This window comes from Electrophorus electricus, unplaced genomic scaffold (genome assembly GCF_041902795.1).
Source record: "Electrophorus electricus isolate QZ-2024a unplaced genomic scaffold, ASM4190279v1 Scaffold72, whole genome shotgun sequence".
Lineage (NCBI taxonomy): Eukaryota > Metazoa > Chordata > Actinopteri > Gymnotiformes > Gymnotidae > Electrophorus > Electrophorus electricus.
The window spans coordinates 100,852-118,651 of NW_027658789.1; the positions used below are offsets into that span (position 1 = coordinate 100,852).

A 17,800-nucleotide genomic window follows, 5' to 3' on the forward strand; every position below is an offset into this window, starting at 1 on the left:
GCTGTTCTGTTATCTCTAAACATTAACATTAAATATTCACATCATAACTCGACCCCGTGCAGTAGGGCAAACTCACTCGCATGGGGGAAAGGATTACAGACTACCTGTACTGCTGCCGCAACTCTGCGGCCATTCCAACAACATCCACATACATTCCAGCAACATCCTATTATAGGACACAGTGGGCTTAAATACACCCATTTAATAGCATGTTGGACCTTCTTTGGCCTCCAGAACTGCAGCAATTCTTTCTGGCATAGTTTCCACTATGTGCTGAAAATACTCTGCAGGAATCTTGGTCCAATCTTCATAGGATATTTTCTCTCAAATTACATGGAGGGACTGACATGTTCTAAACTGCCTGTTATACTCTTACAGCCGCTTTGAAATACAAAAAAAACATATTTATCTTCCACTCCACTCAAGGATGGCCACACTTGGAATTTCCCTTGGCACATTTAAAACATTGTGTGAGCCAGATAGCTTCTGTTTTCAACCTTCCAATGCTCTGAGTATTAGTGTTCTATGCATATGAGATGCTTCAACACGTCCATGCGTGTTGTAAAGAAACACAGTGTAAGCAGTATTAATGAAAGTGCATCTCTACCTCAAACTCACCAGTGTAACAATTATAGTTTGTGAAATCTAATTTTAAATGGCGATCAGCCTTCTTAACAAATAAGCAGAACTCACCTTGTTAAGTGTTTGTGTTTGTTTGTTTGTGTGTGTGTGTGTGTGTGTGTGTGTAGTTTTAAGCATAGCAAGGCACTTCAGGGTTGCCAGGTGGAGCCTTCCTGAAGACCCTGATACTGAAACAGCATTAAAAGCTGCAATGGCACTGTAGTTGTATTTATCTGCACTAATACAGCTTTGAACTATTGCACTCTTACATACAGTAAGTTTCTATGTACCGGTGTACATTTCTGTGTACCTTTAGTAACTAAAGGGATTCTATTCTAATATTACAAGTGCTAGAAGTGCTGAAACTCAAAACAGTGAAGAAACCAGTGGAGCTTAATGACTGGTCAGATGAAGAGAGTGAAGTGAGGAGTTTCCTTCAGTGTCTGCCATGTCCCAGCTGAGGTGAGTGTGAAGCTTTTATTGGTACTATAGGAGTTGTGTTTAACTTTGAAACTGATGGTGTCACAGCCATTTGTGGCCGAGAGTCTAGAAGAGCATAATTGGCTGTACTCTTAGGGAGAGAGGGAGTGGCATACGCTCTCTCCCCTGTCAATTACAGAGACACCGTGCAATCAAGGGCGTCTATAAGTTCACGCGTCAGAAGGGGGAGGAAAAGACTATTTTCTGAGTACTTAGAATAACATTCCGTATTTTTTGGAGAACATTTTCTAGAGTGTTTTCATGTAGAGAGAGAAATGAGTGGCTAAATTGTCAGAAACATTAAGGAGACAAATGGGGAATATATAACAGCTCTTTCCATGTGTTAGTGACACCAGCGTTCCCTCTTTTCCCAGATGGTAAAAAAGAGCCCTGACTCTTGCAAACTTCATTTTTTTGTAGAACAAAGAGAAAGATGAATAACTCGCTTTATGGCCTTTTTCCACTCATGCATACCAAGTCCAGTATGCATCCAAACATTGTCAGAATAGTAGGAGTGCAGACTTTGAAAAATGGTCTTCTCATGTAAATTCAGCAGCTTTGTCCCTGGTTGTCTAGTGGTTAGGATTCGGCGCTTTCACCCCCGCGGCCCGGGTTCGATTCCCGGTCAGGGAAAAACCTCTTTTTATGCTCATATAAAACGACAGATTCTGCATTAAAACATAAAGTTTGTGTGAGTTGGAGTTGAGCCGACAGCCAAAGGATGACAGTTTTAACTTCTACTCTACCAACTGAGTTATTGAAAGCGACATGCAAGTAATCCCACATGTCCAAACACCAGTATGTTGGCAAGAAACACAGCCAGTTTTGGATGTTTCAATTGTTAAGTTCATTTGACACAAAGAAGAAAGATCGCATTGTATAAGTTGTTCAGCTACAAACAGATATATCTTTTGATGACATTTGGAATCATACTGGACTTTGTGTACATGAATGGAGAAAGGCCATAAATGGTTAGAATAACATTCAGTGCTTTTGGAGAAAAGTTTCGAGAGTTTTGTCATGTAGTGAGAGAAATGAGTGGCTGAAATATCAGGCATTAAAAGTGCAATTTGCACTCAGGGAAAGAAAATTGCTTTCATGTGGACCGCATTGAGATATCGATCTGCCTGTGAAACAAAACACCTCTTAAGAGGCTAGATTTGTGCTCTCAAGCTGCGATGGTGGTTTTCTCATGGCTTCTAAAAGAAGAGGCTGTGGTCAGGGTGGAGTGAGTCTTTGATAACCAAGATTGTTGTTGTTTTGGCCTTCGAATAGACAATGGCATTACCCAGTGTCAGGTCTTTCTCAGTAAACTGCAGAGAATGATATAGAGGGCAAGAAATGGTCAAGCAAAGTTTTATTGGGTGTGTGTCTATAAAAAACACTACAGCTCTCTGATACATTTTTGGTTCAAGATTTAATCATCATGCAAATGATTGTGATTAATGCTTTGTCTGTTTAATTCAAATATTATACTATAAACCTAATATTTTAATAGGGTTGGCAACTTTCTAGTTCCGATTACTACATGTGTGTGAAGTACAGGTGCTGTAGCTATACGGTATACAATTGTCCACAGTAGCCTAATTATAATATATACAACCAAAAATCCATCTAAAATAAACACCAGAAACCTGGACTAAGGGTAATGTACATAAGTACATTAAATCTAGGTAGGACTGCTCAATAGCTAGGATAACAGCAGAACAATTGTCCCGCCGTATAAGCAAAATGAGAGCCTGCTAAGGCCGCCAAGAGGGTGCCAAAGACCATGTATTTATTTCTATTTGTTTTTTACCTATGTTATGTCAGTGGCAGCTCAGATTTCTGCATAGGGCCCCACACAGGCTTGGGCCAGCCCTGGTATCACAGTGTCGTGCACTGGAAAACCATCAAGCCTGTTGACTATGCTACCAGTGTTGTTCATGTAACTGTGCAAATAAACTGCAAACACAATTACTTTTAGAAGTATCATCCAGTTTCTTTTCACAATTGCCAAAATGTAATGAATCACAGCCAGTGTTCTAAAACAGACCTGGAATGTATTCCTGGTTGATGTGCCCTGTTTCTAGTTCCAAAAAAAAAAAAAAAAAAAAAAAATTGGTGGATGAATTTTCAATGAAAGTGCTTCACTCAGCAGCCATTAATGATTCTTATATCCAGTATGAATAAATTGAAATTCCTATCCTTGTATCAGGTGCAGCAATTATGTGTAACAATTGTGAAGCAAAAAAGCAATAGCAACATTTTAATATAACAATATAGGTAATATAGAACTTGATCTAATGATATTAATTAGGCTATGCAAATAACACAACTACTTCGGTAGCAGATCATTCATGCCTGTTGAATAGGCAGTTTTCTGCTTTGCAGATACTTGAAATATTTTACTAATCTTTCCCCAAATCCAGTAGGAGCTGCCTTTTACATTAACATGCCAGGATACACGCTGACTGGATGTTTAATCTTTCTAATGGGTAAGCTATATTCTTATAGTCAAGAAAGATATTTTTTAATTATTAATCAGTTAAGGAAGTCAAGCTATTGCATTTTGCTGAGATGAAGGAATATTGCATAACCCTGTACTGGCCAAATAATTAGATTTGATGTTCTATTTTGTGGATTAATCCCATAACTGAATTATTCACATGGTTTTATAGCCATGGTTAATACTTGCTGTCAAAATGCTGAGGTTCATAAGAACCTCTTTCCTTCATAAGGAAGCTTCCTGTTTTTGAAACAGGTAGTTTCAGCATACTAGCTCTTACTGCTCTCTATCTGTTTAACAAATGTTTTGTTGGATTTAACTACTTTCTACCTGGAAACTGGCAACTTCCATGGAAAACTATTTTATCATCACAAACTATATCTAAGGAACTACCACAAACATAAGTAATGTTAACATTTTGCTTTTTCATCATGACTTATGTTCTGTTTCAGAGCACTGAATGCAGCATGTTTATTCTTCGTCATTAGTGGCAGTTTTATCTGTGAGAAGTGTAGATGAATTGCTAGTCTGACAGACAGTACGCATCCAGACAGCAAGGCGAAAGGGTGACGTTACGGCAAAGTAGACGAGCTTCCACCAGCTCATGGGACCACTACACATCCCCAACATTAAGTAACAAAATCCCAGAGACCTTCTGCCTGTACTGGCCAGACTTCAGATCAGAAGGTGAGAGAATACAGTCATGTGTTGTGTGGCTCAGATTGTTCACACAGTTAGTAACAGTCCAAACACTTTAATTATACTGTACAGCATGAGACCTGGAAATGTGTGTCTGTGTTTTTGTGTGTGTGTGTGTGTCTTCTCCCCAGGCTGAGCTCCAGCTTTGTACTGTCCATCATCAGAGAGATCTATCAGACTGGCTCTGCTCACTGTGTGTCCAGCTTGTTGAATTCAGCAGAGAACTGCATCAACCTGAACAGCAGAGAGCTGGACTCTGTCCACTGTGCTGCCCTGCGCTTCACCCTCCAGCACTGCACAGCAGTCTCTCTCAGCCTGCTTTTCACCTCCATACCAAAGGCGGAGCTGGAGAGCATTGAGCCACTGCTCTAACACGTCTCCCGTCTCAGGCTTGAACTTTTCTCACAATCAGAATTTTAACACAGAACTGGTCTGTTTAGGGAGTGTTATATAAACGTTTATGTACGTTTATGTGTTTTTCATGAGTTTCCTCAAAAGTCATTTTGTGCCAGCATCATTTAGGTTTTATTGAGACTCCTGTCAGGTAATCAGCAATATCCATGGATATTTACTTCAGAATAAAATTAAATTTAGGTGAAATATTTATATTAACCTGAAATTAACTGCCCTGCCACTGTCTGTGTGTGTTTTGTTTTCTCCGTGTTGACAGGCTGCTGTTGCTGAGGCTGCTCCACTGCTACAGTGTCTCTGAACTACAGCAGGGGGCAGCAGCAACAGATCTGCTCCTCGCTCTGCAGCACAGACTGGATTTCTCCTGCTGCTCTGCTCTGGACCTCACAGCAGACACACAGAAACACACACTGACTCTGAGCACTGAGGACTGCAGAGTCGTCTCCATGGTCATCCAGAGAGTGAGCTCTCACACACACACACACACAGCTCACTCTACACGGCTGTGAGGGCAACTCTTCCCCATTTTACACACAGTCACCCTTCAGTAAGCCACTGACTCAACACCACACAAACTAGGGAAGCATTCTGGAAAAGGGAAAAGAATTTTATCATTTGAAACAAAATGTGTGTAAATAGCATTAATGTTAGTAGTTATGTGAGTGTGTTAGTGTTTTGTGACTCTACATGTTGGAGAATGTTGAGTGTGTTCAGCAGCAATAAAGCCATGCTGCTCCAGTTCCTGTCTCTTCTCTGTGTGGGGACTGATGTGGAGTGTGTGAGACGCGCTGTGGCTCTCTCCCGGGCTCTGGGTAAGATGGTGATCCTCAGTCAGACCCGGCTGGACCAGCAGGCCTGTAGGTCACTGGCACTGTTTCTGGAACATTCTGAAGGGCTGTCAGAACTGGACCTTAGCCACTGTCAGCTCACTAACCACTGCCTGCAGATGCTGTTCGCACACCAGCACAAAGCCCACATCCTGGAGTGAGTGGACAAGAGGGAGGAGGGATGTGTAGAGAGTCTTGATTGTTGAGTGCACAGTGAGCACTAACATAGATATAACACATTTTACTCTTTTTCTCACAATTTAACACAAAATCCGGCAGGGTGACTGAACATAGAAGCTGTGCGTGTTCATTGTAAAGCATTGTATGTTCCTTGAAAGGCTCTATATAAATTTAACTTTGCTCATTCAGTCATATCCTGTGTTCCTTCAAGGACTTTATTTTTCAAAAGCAAACAGCAAAAAGCTTGATTTTCTTGGTGATTTTATTTGGAAATGACGACCTCTCTCACTGGCTGCCTGGATCACTGATCACTGCCTGTACTTGGCAGGATGGATCTCTGTGGTCTACAGAATATCCAGACTGCTTGTAGAAACACATGTTCTCATTAAAAAGAGAAATAAGGCATAACAGACTCATTATGATTTACAGTTTCATGCCTGATAGATAACAAGTCATGTGTACAAGAACTGAAAGAAATGATATTTTGTTTAAAATGTCAAAATGCATAATTATCTGGCCATTAATGACTCAGGTCCACTGACACAAATATACTATTTATTGCTTTGCTTATTCATTCATTTGCTAATTCAATCATTCGTTTATTAATTCATTCGTTCATTACTTTAATTCATTGATATATAAATCTACAGGTGTTTGTACTACTACACGGTGATTTAGTAGAGGGAGGTGTGTTTGGGAATCCTGAACAATGTGGTAATTATAATCCATCTAATTTCAACCTCAGTCACAATGACATCACTGATGTGTCAGCAAAGAGGATCTATGATACTTTCTCCACCAACAACAATATTCACACTGTGAGGTAACTGTGTGTGTGTGTGTGTGTGTGTGTTTAGGCATTTAAAATAAGGCTGTATTTATTTGAGTTTAAAATTTCAAATTTAAAAGCCTATTTTGATTTTATAGGCTCTTCAACAACAGAATTACAGGCATACAAATCTTCCTCTCAGACAAGTGCTTTGAAGTCTGGTGATGTTGATGTGTTGTTGGCACTGTAATGATGAGATTTGATTTTTCTAGATTATTGGGACTATCCAAATTATATTTTTGTTTTAAGTGAAAAAATGTAATGATTAAAAAACAAATTTTAGTTATCTTATACATTTTAAGATTACATATAAAAATCAAATACTCAAAATTTATTTATAAAGTACTTTTTAAAATTGTATTTTATTTTATTTTATTTTATTTACAACAGGTGCTATTACAAAGCAGCTTTTCAAATGTCCAAGTCCAAGCCCCCAGTAAGCAAGCCAAGGGTGACAGTGGCAAGGAAAAGCTCCCTAGAGCATGAGGAAGAAACGTCGAGAGGAACCAAGACTCAAAGGGGGTCCCATCCTCCTCTGGCTGTTTAAAGAGAGACATAAATTAAAAAATGAAATAAGCATTTAATGTTTAGTCCAACTTTCTGGAGGTTCTAGACTTGTGTGCATGTGTCCGAGACCCAAGTCGCAAGAGAACGTCCATTAAGGGCAACAGAGAGTAGCTGGTTGGGGAGGAGGTGGTGTGGGCTACAACAGGGGACATCAGGGGATGATGGGAGTAGCCAAGGCATCTGAGACAGGATGAGGCTCAGTAACATCACAACATCAGGGGTAGGTGTACCTCGGCAGAGTCCACTATCAGTCCAGTGTATTAGAGCAATGATGTTTGATTCCTACTCAAAGAACATGTGATATTTCCAACATTCACTTTAGGTATCAATGAAGTTGTGACATCAAGCAAAGGAGAACAGTGAGACATGAGTAGACAAGCACAAGTTGGACCTATTAGGGACAATGAAACAAAACCTGAAGACAAGAAAACAGAAATGAAAGCCTGAGTGAGCTGAACTGAACTGAATCAAACTCCTACCGCTATATGGACTTAGCTCTGTAATATAGTTGAAACTGTAAGTTGCTATAGATAAGCGTGTCTGCCAGATGTCTGCTCACATTAAGCAGTGCAGTTGTGCAGTGTGAACATGACATCTGTCTTTTACAGCAAAATCTAATTATTTTATTATTCTTTAAATGTCTTTAAATGTCTTCATGGTCTAGCAACTCATAATGGCATTAGCACTTGAAAGCAAAAAAACAGAAAAAAAAAACAAACCAACAGCAAAACAAAAACATCTCAAAACACACTTATTGCATTGAGTTCTGTTTAGATGACTTTTGATTTTATATTAACACATCTACTGTTATCTATTTACCTTTTCCTTTTATCATTATATATGTCATTTTATTTTTTATCCTTTGTGCAATTAGTCTCTTCTCAATGCGTTTTATTTTTTGTGTGCAGAGAGAAGGGGTAAGAAGATGCATATACAGAGGTCTGGACTAGCCGTGCTGTCAAAGGTTAGGGGAAATGAAATAAATAAATGTTCCAAAATGTTTTTTAAATAGTTTAGTATCCAACATTTTAAATTCTAACATTTATGGTTACCCCCAGCAGTGATCAGTGGTAGCTCAGTGGTTAAGATACTTGACATGTAGTCAGAAGCTTACCTGTTCCAGCCCTACTGCTGCCAAGTTGCCACTGTTGGTTCTCTGAGCAAGGCCCTTAACCCTCAATTGCTCAAGTTATACTCACTCGTAAGTCACTTTGGATATAAGTATCAGGTAAATGTATGATTGTGTTTTTTATAATCTTGTACACATAAATGTCATATTCAACCAGAATATGTAAAACACACTGTCAAATCGTGTTTATAAAAATACGTTTTAGTTGTAATTAATTTCTGTAACTTCATGTCACTTATGCTGATATGGTTGTTGGCTCAGACAACAATGGCCACAAGAGGGAGACAAAGAGCTTCCCTAGTAATCAATGAAAACAGGCATACCCTGTAACTGTATGCTATACTATTCTTTTATTTTATATTTTTCCTTGATGTCCACTTACAATGTTTGCATGGCTTTATGTTCCAAAAATAATCATAATCTATTTTACACAAATATTTTCCAACCTGTTTATCTTGTAGAATTAAATAGGACATGTATTACATTACGAATAAAGAATTCTGCGCTGCATACACTTAGACATCGGTAATATAACTTGCAGTTATATAACTTCTAGTGAAAATCCTTGAAGCAGTCAACACCATCATCTGAGTAAGCTCCATTTAACCCTCTGAAGTTAAACAAAGAATTGCAGCTAAATGTGTGAACATTATCACGTGTCAGTTCATAACAAGTTAAGCTTCATAATAAGTCACGAAGTCAAGAAAATTCATACCTAAGCATTACCTTGTTTGATGTGTTTATTGATGTATTTGGGTATAACCAGGTCATTTGCCTGTTTTTATGTATTGATCTTTATTGCTCCAAAAAACTACTCACGTCTTCCAATGTTCTTGATCCCCACTTGTAAGAAATAGTAAATGGACTAATCCTAGTTGTGGATAAGTATAAGACTAAACAGCTGTGAACTAATTCCACACGAGGGGAGTCATCACTGGAAAGGTGTCCTGGTGCGAGGCGTGCAGTGGTCCCTGTCCTGCGAACACAGAGAGACACAGAGGCGAGATACCAGTTAAAAAGGTTTGAGAAAGTACATCCTCCACTGACAAGATTCTGTTGTTTAAATGTAAATGGAACAGGTCTGCTCCTTCTCTCAGCCAATATAGAAACAGCTAACCGCACTACAACAAGTACACAAGGTGTAATGAACTTGCTATGAGAATGATCTCAGTAAGTAACTCAAAAAGGAAAGGAGCTTCTCCTTCCTGTTTTCTTTGTTCTCTTCTTGTTAGTGTTTGTATTTGTTCTTTCAAAACACTCCTGCACTCATTCCTCACACTAAAACATGAACCTGGTGTTGTTTACACAGTGACTGGGTGTGAGGCATCTGATCCATGATTTCCCCCTGGGGTCACAGGTCTCGTTTGTCGCCTTTTTTTTCTCCTTAAGACAAAAACAAATTAAAATAAGAGCAGAAAAACTGAGCAGAAATAAACAACTATTAAAATTCTAGATGCACTGTGGAATGTTCAGAGAAAAACAAGACACTCCAGTCTCTATTGTATTTAATATGTGGTATTTAACTGTCAATATGGGGACATTACGACAAGGGAGTGTGCTCAGCTGACCTGTCTATGATTTTATTTTATTTTATTTTTTTAATCCTAGTCTTTGATTAAGTTAAGGAATTTTTCTTTCAAAGAAGAGAAAAGGGATGGAACATGTGAAACACAAACATAAAAATAGGTATGCATTTATCTAATATACTGATGACTACGATTAGGTGAGACAAGTTTTAGGATATAATAATAAGTGTATTATTTCCATCACACTTTTCACCTGAGTCTCCTGTGTTTCTGGATAAAAGAAAGTAATATAACACAAGCAGTTATACAATTTCCGAAAGGCATATTATTTAGAAATAAAGAAGAACTTGGTTATTATTTGGTTATTAGGACACATGAGGAAAGCATTTTAGTTGCATTCATTTTGCCAAAGACATCCATGACTGAAACAAGCTTCCTGTCACCACTGACCACCCTCCTAGCGTTCATGTCTCCACGGTTTCCCTGTCTAGTGTCTTTATTTTGATTTACTCCCTTGTTGTGGTTCCATTCCTTCGTTTCGTTTTCTGCACCCCTCATAATTTGCACTTGTGTCTGGTTTAATGCTCATTTGACCATGTTTTTAAGCCCTGTTTTAGTTTAGTCTTGTTGCTATTTATTGTAAGTCCAGCTGCTGTTTGTTAATCGAGGCTTCCGTGCATGTGAATATAAGCCTGAATGTTTATCCTCGCCCCAATGTTACAGCCTGCATCCCTGGTTTGTCTTCGTGCGCTTTTCTTTACTTTAGTTTATCATGAATTCTCGGACACTCCATGTTAATAATTTGACCCTGGACTTTGGATTTGCCCCTAATAAATCTCACTCTTTTCCACACACTGCTCATCGTTACACTTCCCCAACCTACTATATTTACATTAAAACTCCGTCAACAGCAATCTTTAACGTTGAGGGTTTTTTTAATCTGTGTAAAATTACATAATTTCTGCTGTTTCAGAAGTGAAGGATTTGCGTGCTCTAAATTTTCACCATGCCAATGCACAGAGGTTTTGGTATGGAGATTTTATCCCGATCTATAGGAGCAAGTGTGATGGACTATAAAGTTGACGAGAAAAAAACCATCCGTTTCGCCGCCGTTTATGTCCATAGATGCTGCTATTACCAAAACTAGTACTGCGCTGATTCTTAGAGGACGGTTGATTTGACCGGATGTCGCAGCAGTACGGCCGACTACTCCTGATCATAACGTATTCATGACAACTCAGCCCTTTTTACGACTGAGGTGCTCACACGACAACGCGTGATCTTGCACCTTTTATGTGTTTTAAGAAAAACGCTCAGTGTTTTAAAGTGCAGCAGCGAATTTTGATCTAACGCGTTACTAAGCTCTGTGAGCAGAGTAATTTCTCCCATTGTGTTGAAATGAACAGGTGTCTGTTATTAGTTCAAGCATTGTATGTTCTTTGAAAGGCTCTATGTAAATGTAACTTTGCTCATTCAGTCATATCTTGTGTTCTGTGAAGGACATTTTTTTGAAAACAAACAGCAAAAAGCCTGACTTTCTTGGTGATTTTATTTCTCTTACTGGCTGCCTGGTTCACTGATCACTGCCTGTCCTTGGCAGGATGGATATTGTGTGTCTCTGAAAATGTATTAATATTATTAGTATGTGCCTATCGCTCCTCTCTATTCCAAAGCTGACCCGATTTCCATAATTCTCGTATTGCATAAGACATTTATTTCCATTATATGTTTTAGCATTCAGGTGGTCATTTTTCTTTTCAACAGTTATTGGCGTGATCCAATAGATCCAAAGTCAAACGAGTACGCACATCATGTGTTGAACCCATCCATAGTATTTTTCTGCTTATCTAATATGCCAATATTTTCTCGTAACCATCCCACCAAGTACGAAAAACACCCAAACCTAAATGCTTAGTAACTAAAGTAAAGCTTGTGTCAGTGTCTTAATTTATATTCTGCATTAGTTCATCAAATGGTTATTTATTGAGAGTGAGTCTGTATTTTGTATTTGAAAAAAAATAAAACTGTCAGCATTAAGCAGGTTTGTTGTCAGGTTTGAAGGCTGTGGTTGTGCTATTTTTCTGGCCTTTCTGGTCAACTAATTTCTGTACCCAGTCATTTCATCAAGGGAGGTGTGTTGCTATTGAAATGTCTAACTTGCTTCATCTAGGGAATTCATGACATACATTAGAATTACATTTATTATAGCTGCAGGTGGCAAGTAAAGGGTCCAATCATTTTATCACATCTGCACAACTTGGTTGCTGATGACATCCCATATAAAGTTCACCAGCCTTTGTGGTTGGTTTTGAGGTTTTGTTTCCAGGAATGTTGTATTTTGAAACCAATCTCTCAATTATCTCTGCTGAATTGCTTTATATAAATATTATTTTTCTGATTCGACATGACTAAGAAATATAGTTTCCCCAGAAGGTCAGTTCACCCCAAATGTACTTGCATTCACAGTATGTTCATATACACCATTGAAGTTTGGTGATAATCTAACACTCTATGGCTAAGTTTTAGCCTATTAATAAAAATCCTGCTCTTGGGGATTGATAGTTAAATACACATATTTTTGATCATTATTTACAAGAAGATCTGCATTTTTTATATTTAAAAGGTATCTCTAGATCAAAAGGTCACTGACTTGTTTGAAAGGTGCATTTGCCCAACTAATTTAGGTATCAAAAATCAGGCTAAAAAAAGGTTTACGAAACGTATTGAACTTTTTTTATGAAATAGTCACAAAGTATTGCACTGTATAAACTGCATTTCTCATGCACAATTGGTACACAATGGGATTGACTCATTTTTCTGTTTTTAAATACCTTTTCATATGTCAGAGGGGCTCTGTTGGCAAAAATGTCCTATAATTCCCATGCTAGCTCAAAGTCCATAAATCAATACTCATGTCAAGTTTCATAAGAATTACTCAAAGAAGTCTTAATTTTTTTTCAGCTGTTTTGAATGAATCAGTACACCTTGGAAGGATTGATAGGTATGTAAGTGCCATATACCATACAAATATCAACATGTTTCAGTCTCATCAACATTTTGATACCAAATTTGGGAAGATTGGAGAAAGGTCCTACGACTAGTGTGTTACAGTTCATCAGCAACATAAAAAGTAGTAGGATATTTAAATTTAAAGTTATTTCTACAAGAATCAACGTTATAGAAGTCCACTGAAGCCAGTTCTATGATTAGCCCATTACCTGAAAAATATTAGCCAGTGTTTGAGTCATCCTTAGGAATCCTTCAGCTTGCTTACAGAAGCAGTATGCAAAATTTCATCTTGATCAGAAGAGCAGTCATTGAGAAACAGTTATTTGCATATTATAATGCCCCATATTGACAAAACTGCTACATTTGGTAAGCTACCTCAAAGTCAATACTGGTATAAGTCTTTTAAATTTCATGAAATCTGAACATGTCCTTCAGGAGTGACAGCTAGTTAAAGTTAAAGTTAAAGCCTGACCTATGTACTACTAATTTGTACTACTAATATTAGACTGGAATAGGACAGCTGTATTTTTTATGTCAGGTTTTTGTTTAAATAATTATTGAGATTCAGACTCTTGCAAATATTTTGACACCAATTTCACTCAGATTGTGTGAAAATCCTAGGACTGGTTTGAAATTAGCAAAAAAATAAAAAAACAAACAAACAAAAAAGTGAAATCTAATGGGCAGAGCCTATCTGAATTCAGGAGAAGCCAAGGAAGAATAAAATAAAAAATAAATAATATTATTTCTATATTCACCTCTGTCTTTTCTTTTGAACATCTGCAAATGTTAAATATAGTTTTGCATGCAGTTCATAAAGGAAAAAGCAAAAATACAATAGAGTCAGAACTTTTGTTTCTTTGTCACACAGTTTTATTATTTTTTTGAATTATTGTATTGTCTTTTAGCACACGTTGGCAAATGTGTCCATCCTCTTGTCGATTGTCCTTGGACTTGTCCTCGGCCTCACACAGCCAGGTGAAAAAGGCTGTCACGGAATTGAGGGCCACACCTTTGCCTCTTGTTGTGCTTGGACAGCAGCTGCTGGTGCACCTTCCTCTGCTCCTCCTGCTCCTCAAGTTTGGCCTCCTTATGAATCTGCTCGATGGTCTTGGGCCCGTGGTCAGCTCGCCGCGACACCCAGTTATTCTAGAAAAGCAAAATCAGCAGATGCATACTTTTGCATCACCATGCGCTGGAATGGCAAACACAAACACACAAACACAGGCAGAGTCTCTAACCAGTCGCAGGTCGATGACGTCCTGGAGCAGGAACCGAATGCGTGAGGAACCCCTCCTCTCCTTCACTGTCTTTTCTATATATTTAAAGTAATGATCCATTTTTGGCTGAGAGAGAGAGAGAGAGAGAGAGAGAGAGAGTGTAAGAGAAACGTCGACAAATTTCAGATATTCTTCACCTTTCGATTCGATCAGGTGTGCTCTCAGCTGAACTCATGTCACAAGACGTTTATGACTCTTATGTAAACCCTGCTGCCTTGCACGTTGGTCAGTGCTGTAAAGCAGTTCACTGCCACTGTGGGTGTAGCTGTGCTGTCATCAGCTGCACTTGGCTTTGGGGAATCCAGGGTGCAGCAGCAGGAGGTGGCAAACGTGGAGGAGGCTGTGAGAGCAAAACCTTCTAACAGCTGACCAGTCCTGAATAAAAGCCTTTCATTTTGTCAGCTGCAGTAGGAGCAGAGCTAACAACCACACTAACAACTTCACTAACAACATGAACTTGGACACTTTTAAAATCATTGCCAAGGCCTAATAATACACTGATATCAGCACAGCATGCTAGTCGCACTATAGATGATGATCCTAATTAGTTGGCTACCCTGTAGTCAGAGTGCAGGCAACAGGCAAGCAACAGAAAACACTGACGGCAAAACTTTTATAAACAACATTTCAACATGCTTGTTTTTTGGTTAAAAGCGTGCATGGAAAAAAAAACCACAATAAAAAAGACCAGGAAACTTGAACACAAATAACTGTCACACTAGTTGGTGACTGAACTGTCAACATCACAACTGCCATTCCTACTAGAGACAAAATTGACAGTCAATATACAATATCCAAAACTTCTTCATCCAGTTTCGATGTGTAAAGTACTTGTTGTGAAAAACGCAACACAGACCAAATCTGGACAAAATCCGCACAGCCGCTGCACTGCACACTAGCACTCATCTACACATGCGCCGTAAACCTTTACATGACATATTAAAGATAAACCGATGCAAGTGCTGAGCATCTGCTGAGAATATTAAATCAACCCAGACCAGGCCCGCGGCCTGCTTACCCTGGCCTTCTCCAAGTCCAGGTCTTTGCCGATGGCTGTGAGGAGGTGGCACAGACGCTCCAGGCTCTCCTCGCTGTGGTTCATGAACAGCTTGACCACACAGTCGTGCATGATGGCCTCTGACAGCATGTGCAGCTTGAACAGCTCCCCGATGAACTTGATGTTACCGATGGACCTCCTGTGGGCCTTGTCCTTCGCCTCCTCCAGATCCTCCTCCAGCCTCTCCCGCTCGCTGGCCTTGCGAGGAGTAACCAGAACAAAGACAAAAGCAAGAAACAGCGCGTTTGGACCGGATAACGACCAGGCCGCCTCCCAGCACTGCTGCCGATTTCAGTCCCCTTTCTCCTGATCTGTGGGTTGGTGAGTCGGGTAAACTAGACAGGAGTGCTGCTTACTGAAGTGGCCGCTTCCAGCTGGTGCCGCAGCTTCTCCAAAACATCATCGTTGACCTTGTCCTTCTCAAACTCCTTCTGACAGCGGTTCAGCAGCAGCTTTTGGAAACCCACAGTGCTGGTGGGCTTGTCTGCCATGGGCACTTTTAACTACACAGGAAAGACATGTAGGAGAAACACTTGGGTATAAGACAGTGTTGAGAGTTCTGTTACTAAATAGAAGCTGATTAAAGCTCCATGTCAGTTTAGAGTGGTTCAAACAGAGTTCACTTCTGTGTGGCATTTGCCTTTGTATGGAACTTCAGCAGCAATGTATGGGAACATGTTACTCACCATAGCCAGGCAGCTGCACATATTGCCATAGACCATAGAGAAGCTGGGCTCATCGATGGCTTTTTCAAAAACCAGGTCAACCACGCCTTTGAGGCGCTCCTCTGTGTCGATGGTGAGGTCCATCACCTGCTTCATCAGCTGGTTAAACATCTGCGGTGTCAGTTTGTTCAGGATACTGCGCACCTTCTGGAAAAGCTCCTGGAGAGGAAAACAGACTACCGACTAAGCTTTCCATTACAAAGATCCCAATCTTTTGTTAAATTCAGCAGTTCTTCCACATAATGACTAACTCCTCACTTTCACCAAATATTTACTCTGCCATTTGGAACTTCGTCATGAACAAAAATCACTCAACTTTGCTATATAGACCGATAAAGGCATCATACATCAATCACACTTTCCGAGAAGTGAAGCACTGGCAGCAAACAGTTTATCAAATCTTATCAACTAAAACCCCTCATGTGCTCCAAATTCAAATTAAAAGAAAACCCATTAGAACCAGCTACAAGAATTTAAGATTTAATCAACATATAACTCCTACAAAAAAAACAAAACAAAACATAATAACCAAATCTGATCCAATAATAACCCTACCGACCAGACAATGCAATGAAGATCTGTCAATCTCTCCAAATGCTGAATTGCACACAAATTTGCAAGAATATTTTTAACACAACCATTGGGTGTTAACCTATAATATATACAAGATCATCCACAGAATACACTACAATATCTACAATACTCTCTCACCAAAATCAACACCACAATCAACACAAGGAACAACAAGCACACAAGATCTGGTCCTCAGTATCATCACACCCCCTGTTTACACTAGAAACCAATGTCCCCCTGCATAGCTACATTCGTGCACACTCCCCGCACACCCACCCAATTAAACAACGACTCTATAATTTAAACATCCAATTCTTGAAGAGCATATCGCAAAAAAAATTAAGTAGCTTTCAAGCCCACCATAACAGGCTGTGACTCTGAAATCTGAAAACAGGGCACAGCGGAGTGAGGTGCTGACCTGAGTTTTCTGGGTCTGGGGGTTCTGGGTGTTCTCCCTTTTCATGCCAGGCTTCCAGGCATTCTCGGCCTTCTTCAGCTGCACTTCGTCGTTCACGGACACGTTGGTAATGATCTTGCGGGGAGGCGGCCGTCTCGGGCCTACACTGAGCAGCTGAAGCAACGAATGGGTGCTCTTTATTATGGGCGGTAACAATGTCACAAAGACCTCGGTCACATAAGATGACCAGGCGCTCATTCATTTGTGATAGAAGAGAAGGGATGAGCGGAGAGACCCACCGGTGCACCCCTGCCTCCAGGAATTGCCCTGCTGAAGTCTGCAGAGGCTGGGTTGAAGTCTGGGTCTCTGGCGATAATGCGAGGGCCCACCTGCTGCAGGGGCAGCTTGTTTTGTTTGATCTAGAAAACAACAGAGTCAAGTCGAAGTCCATCAGCCCCTCTCCATGGAATGGTTTTAAAGGTCCCCTAAGGCCAATGTTTTAGCAGGCTTACCTTGTCCAGTACCACATCAGAGATGGGAGGAAGCCCCTCTGGCTTCTGCATGCAGGCAGGCATGAACTGGAAGGCCAACAGGAAGTCTCTATCATACTGCCTCTTCCCATCCTTCAGCTCTGGTTCTGCATGCAGAGAGGGGTACAGTGAGCACCTGGAGAGAGGAATCACCTCTCTGTCAGGACACTGGGCCTGCCCCACAGGAGTGTCCTCTTTTGGCTTCTTCCAGGTGTTGGATAAACTAATTGCTGTAAAACATAACAAATCAGTCTGGTGTCTTTTTAGTGTCCTAACATAGCATGTCATGCATGTGGTTATTTACCTTGACTCAAGCTTTGCCTAAGCTTGGACTGTAAGATGGGCTCCACTTTATCCTCCAGCAAGACCTCTGGCTCCTTCCCAGTCTCTTTCAGCTCTGCCCCAGTGGAGGCTCCACAGGCCTGGACTGCCTCTATAACAGCCTGGCCTGGGAGAGTGAGGCCTGAAGGAG

The 17,800-nt window shown here is 40.0% G+C and overlaps 1 non-coding gene across 1 annotated transcript; it reads left to right on the forward strand.

Moving 5' to 3' along the window:
• The first annotated feature begins 1,662 nt into the window (after positions 1-1,662).
• Positions 1,663-1,734, forward strand: trnae-uuc (transfer RNA glutamic acid (anticodon UUC)). The gene has a single exon. It is a non-coding gene; the product is annotated as a tRNA-Glu (tRNA).
• The last annotated feature ends 16,066 nt before the right edge of the window (positions 1,735-17,800 follow it).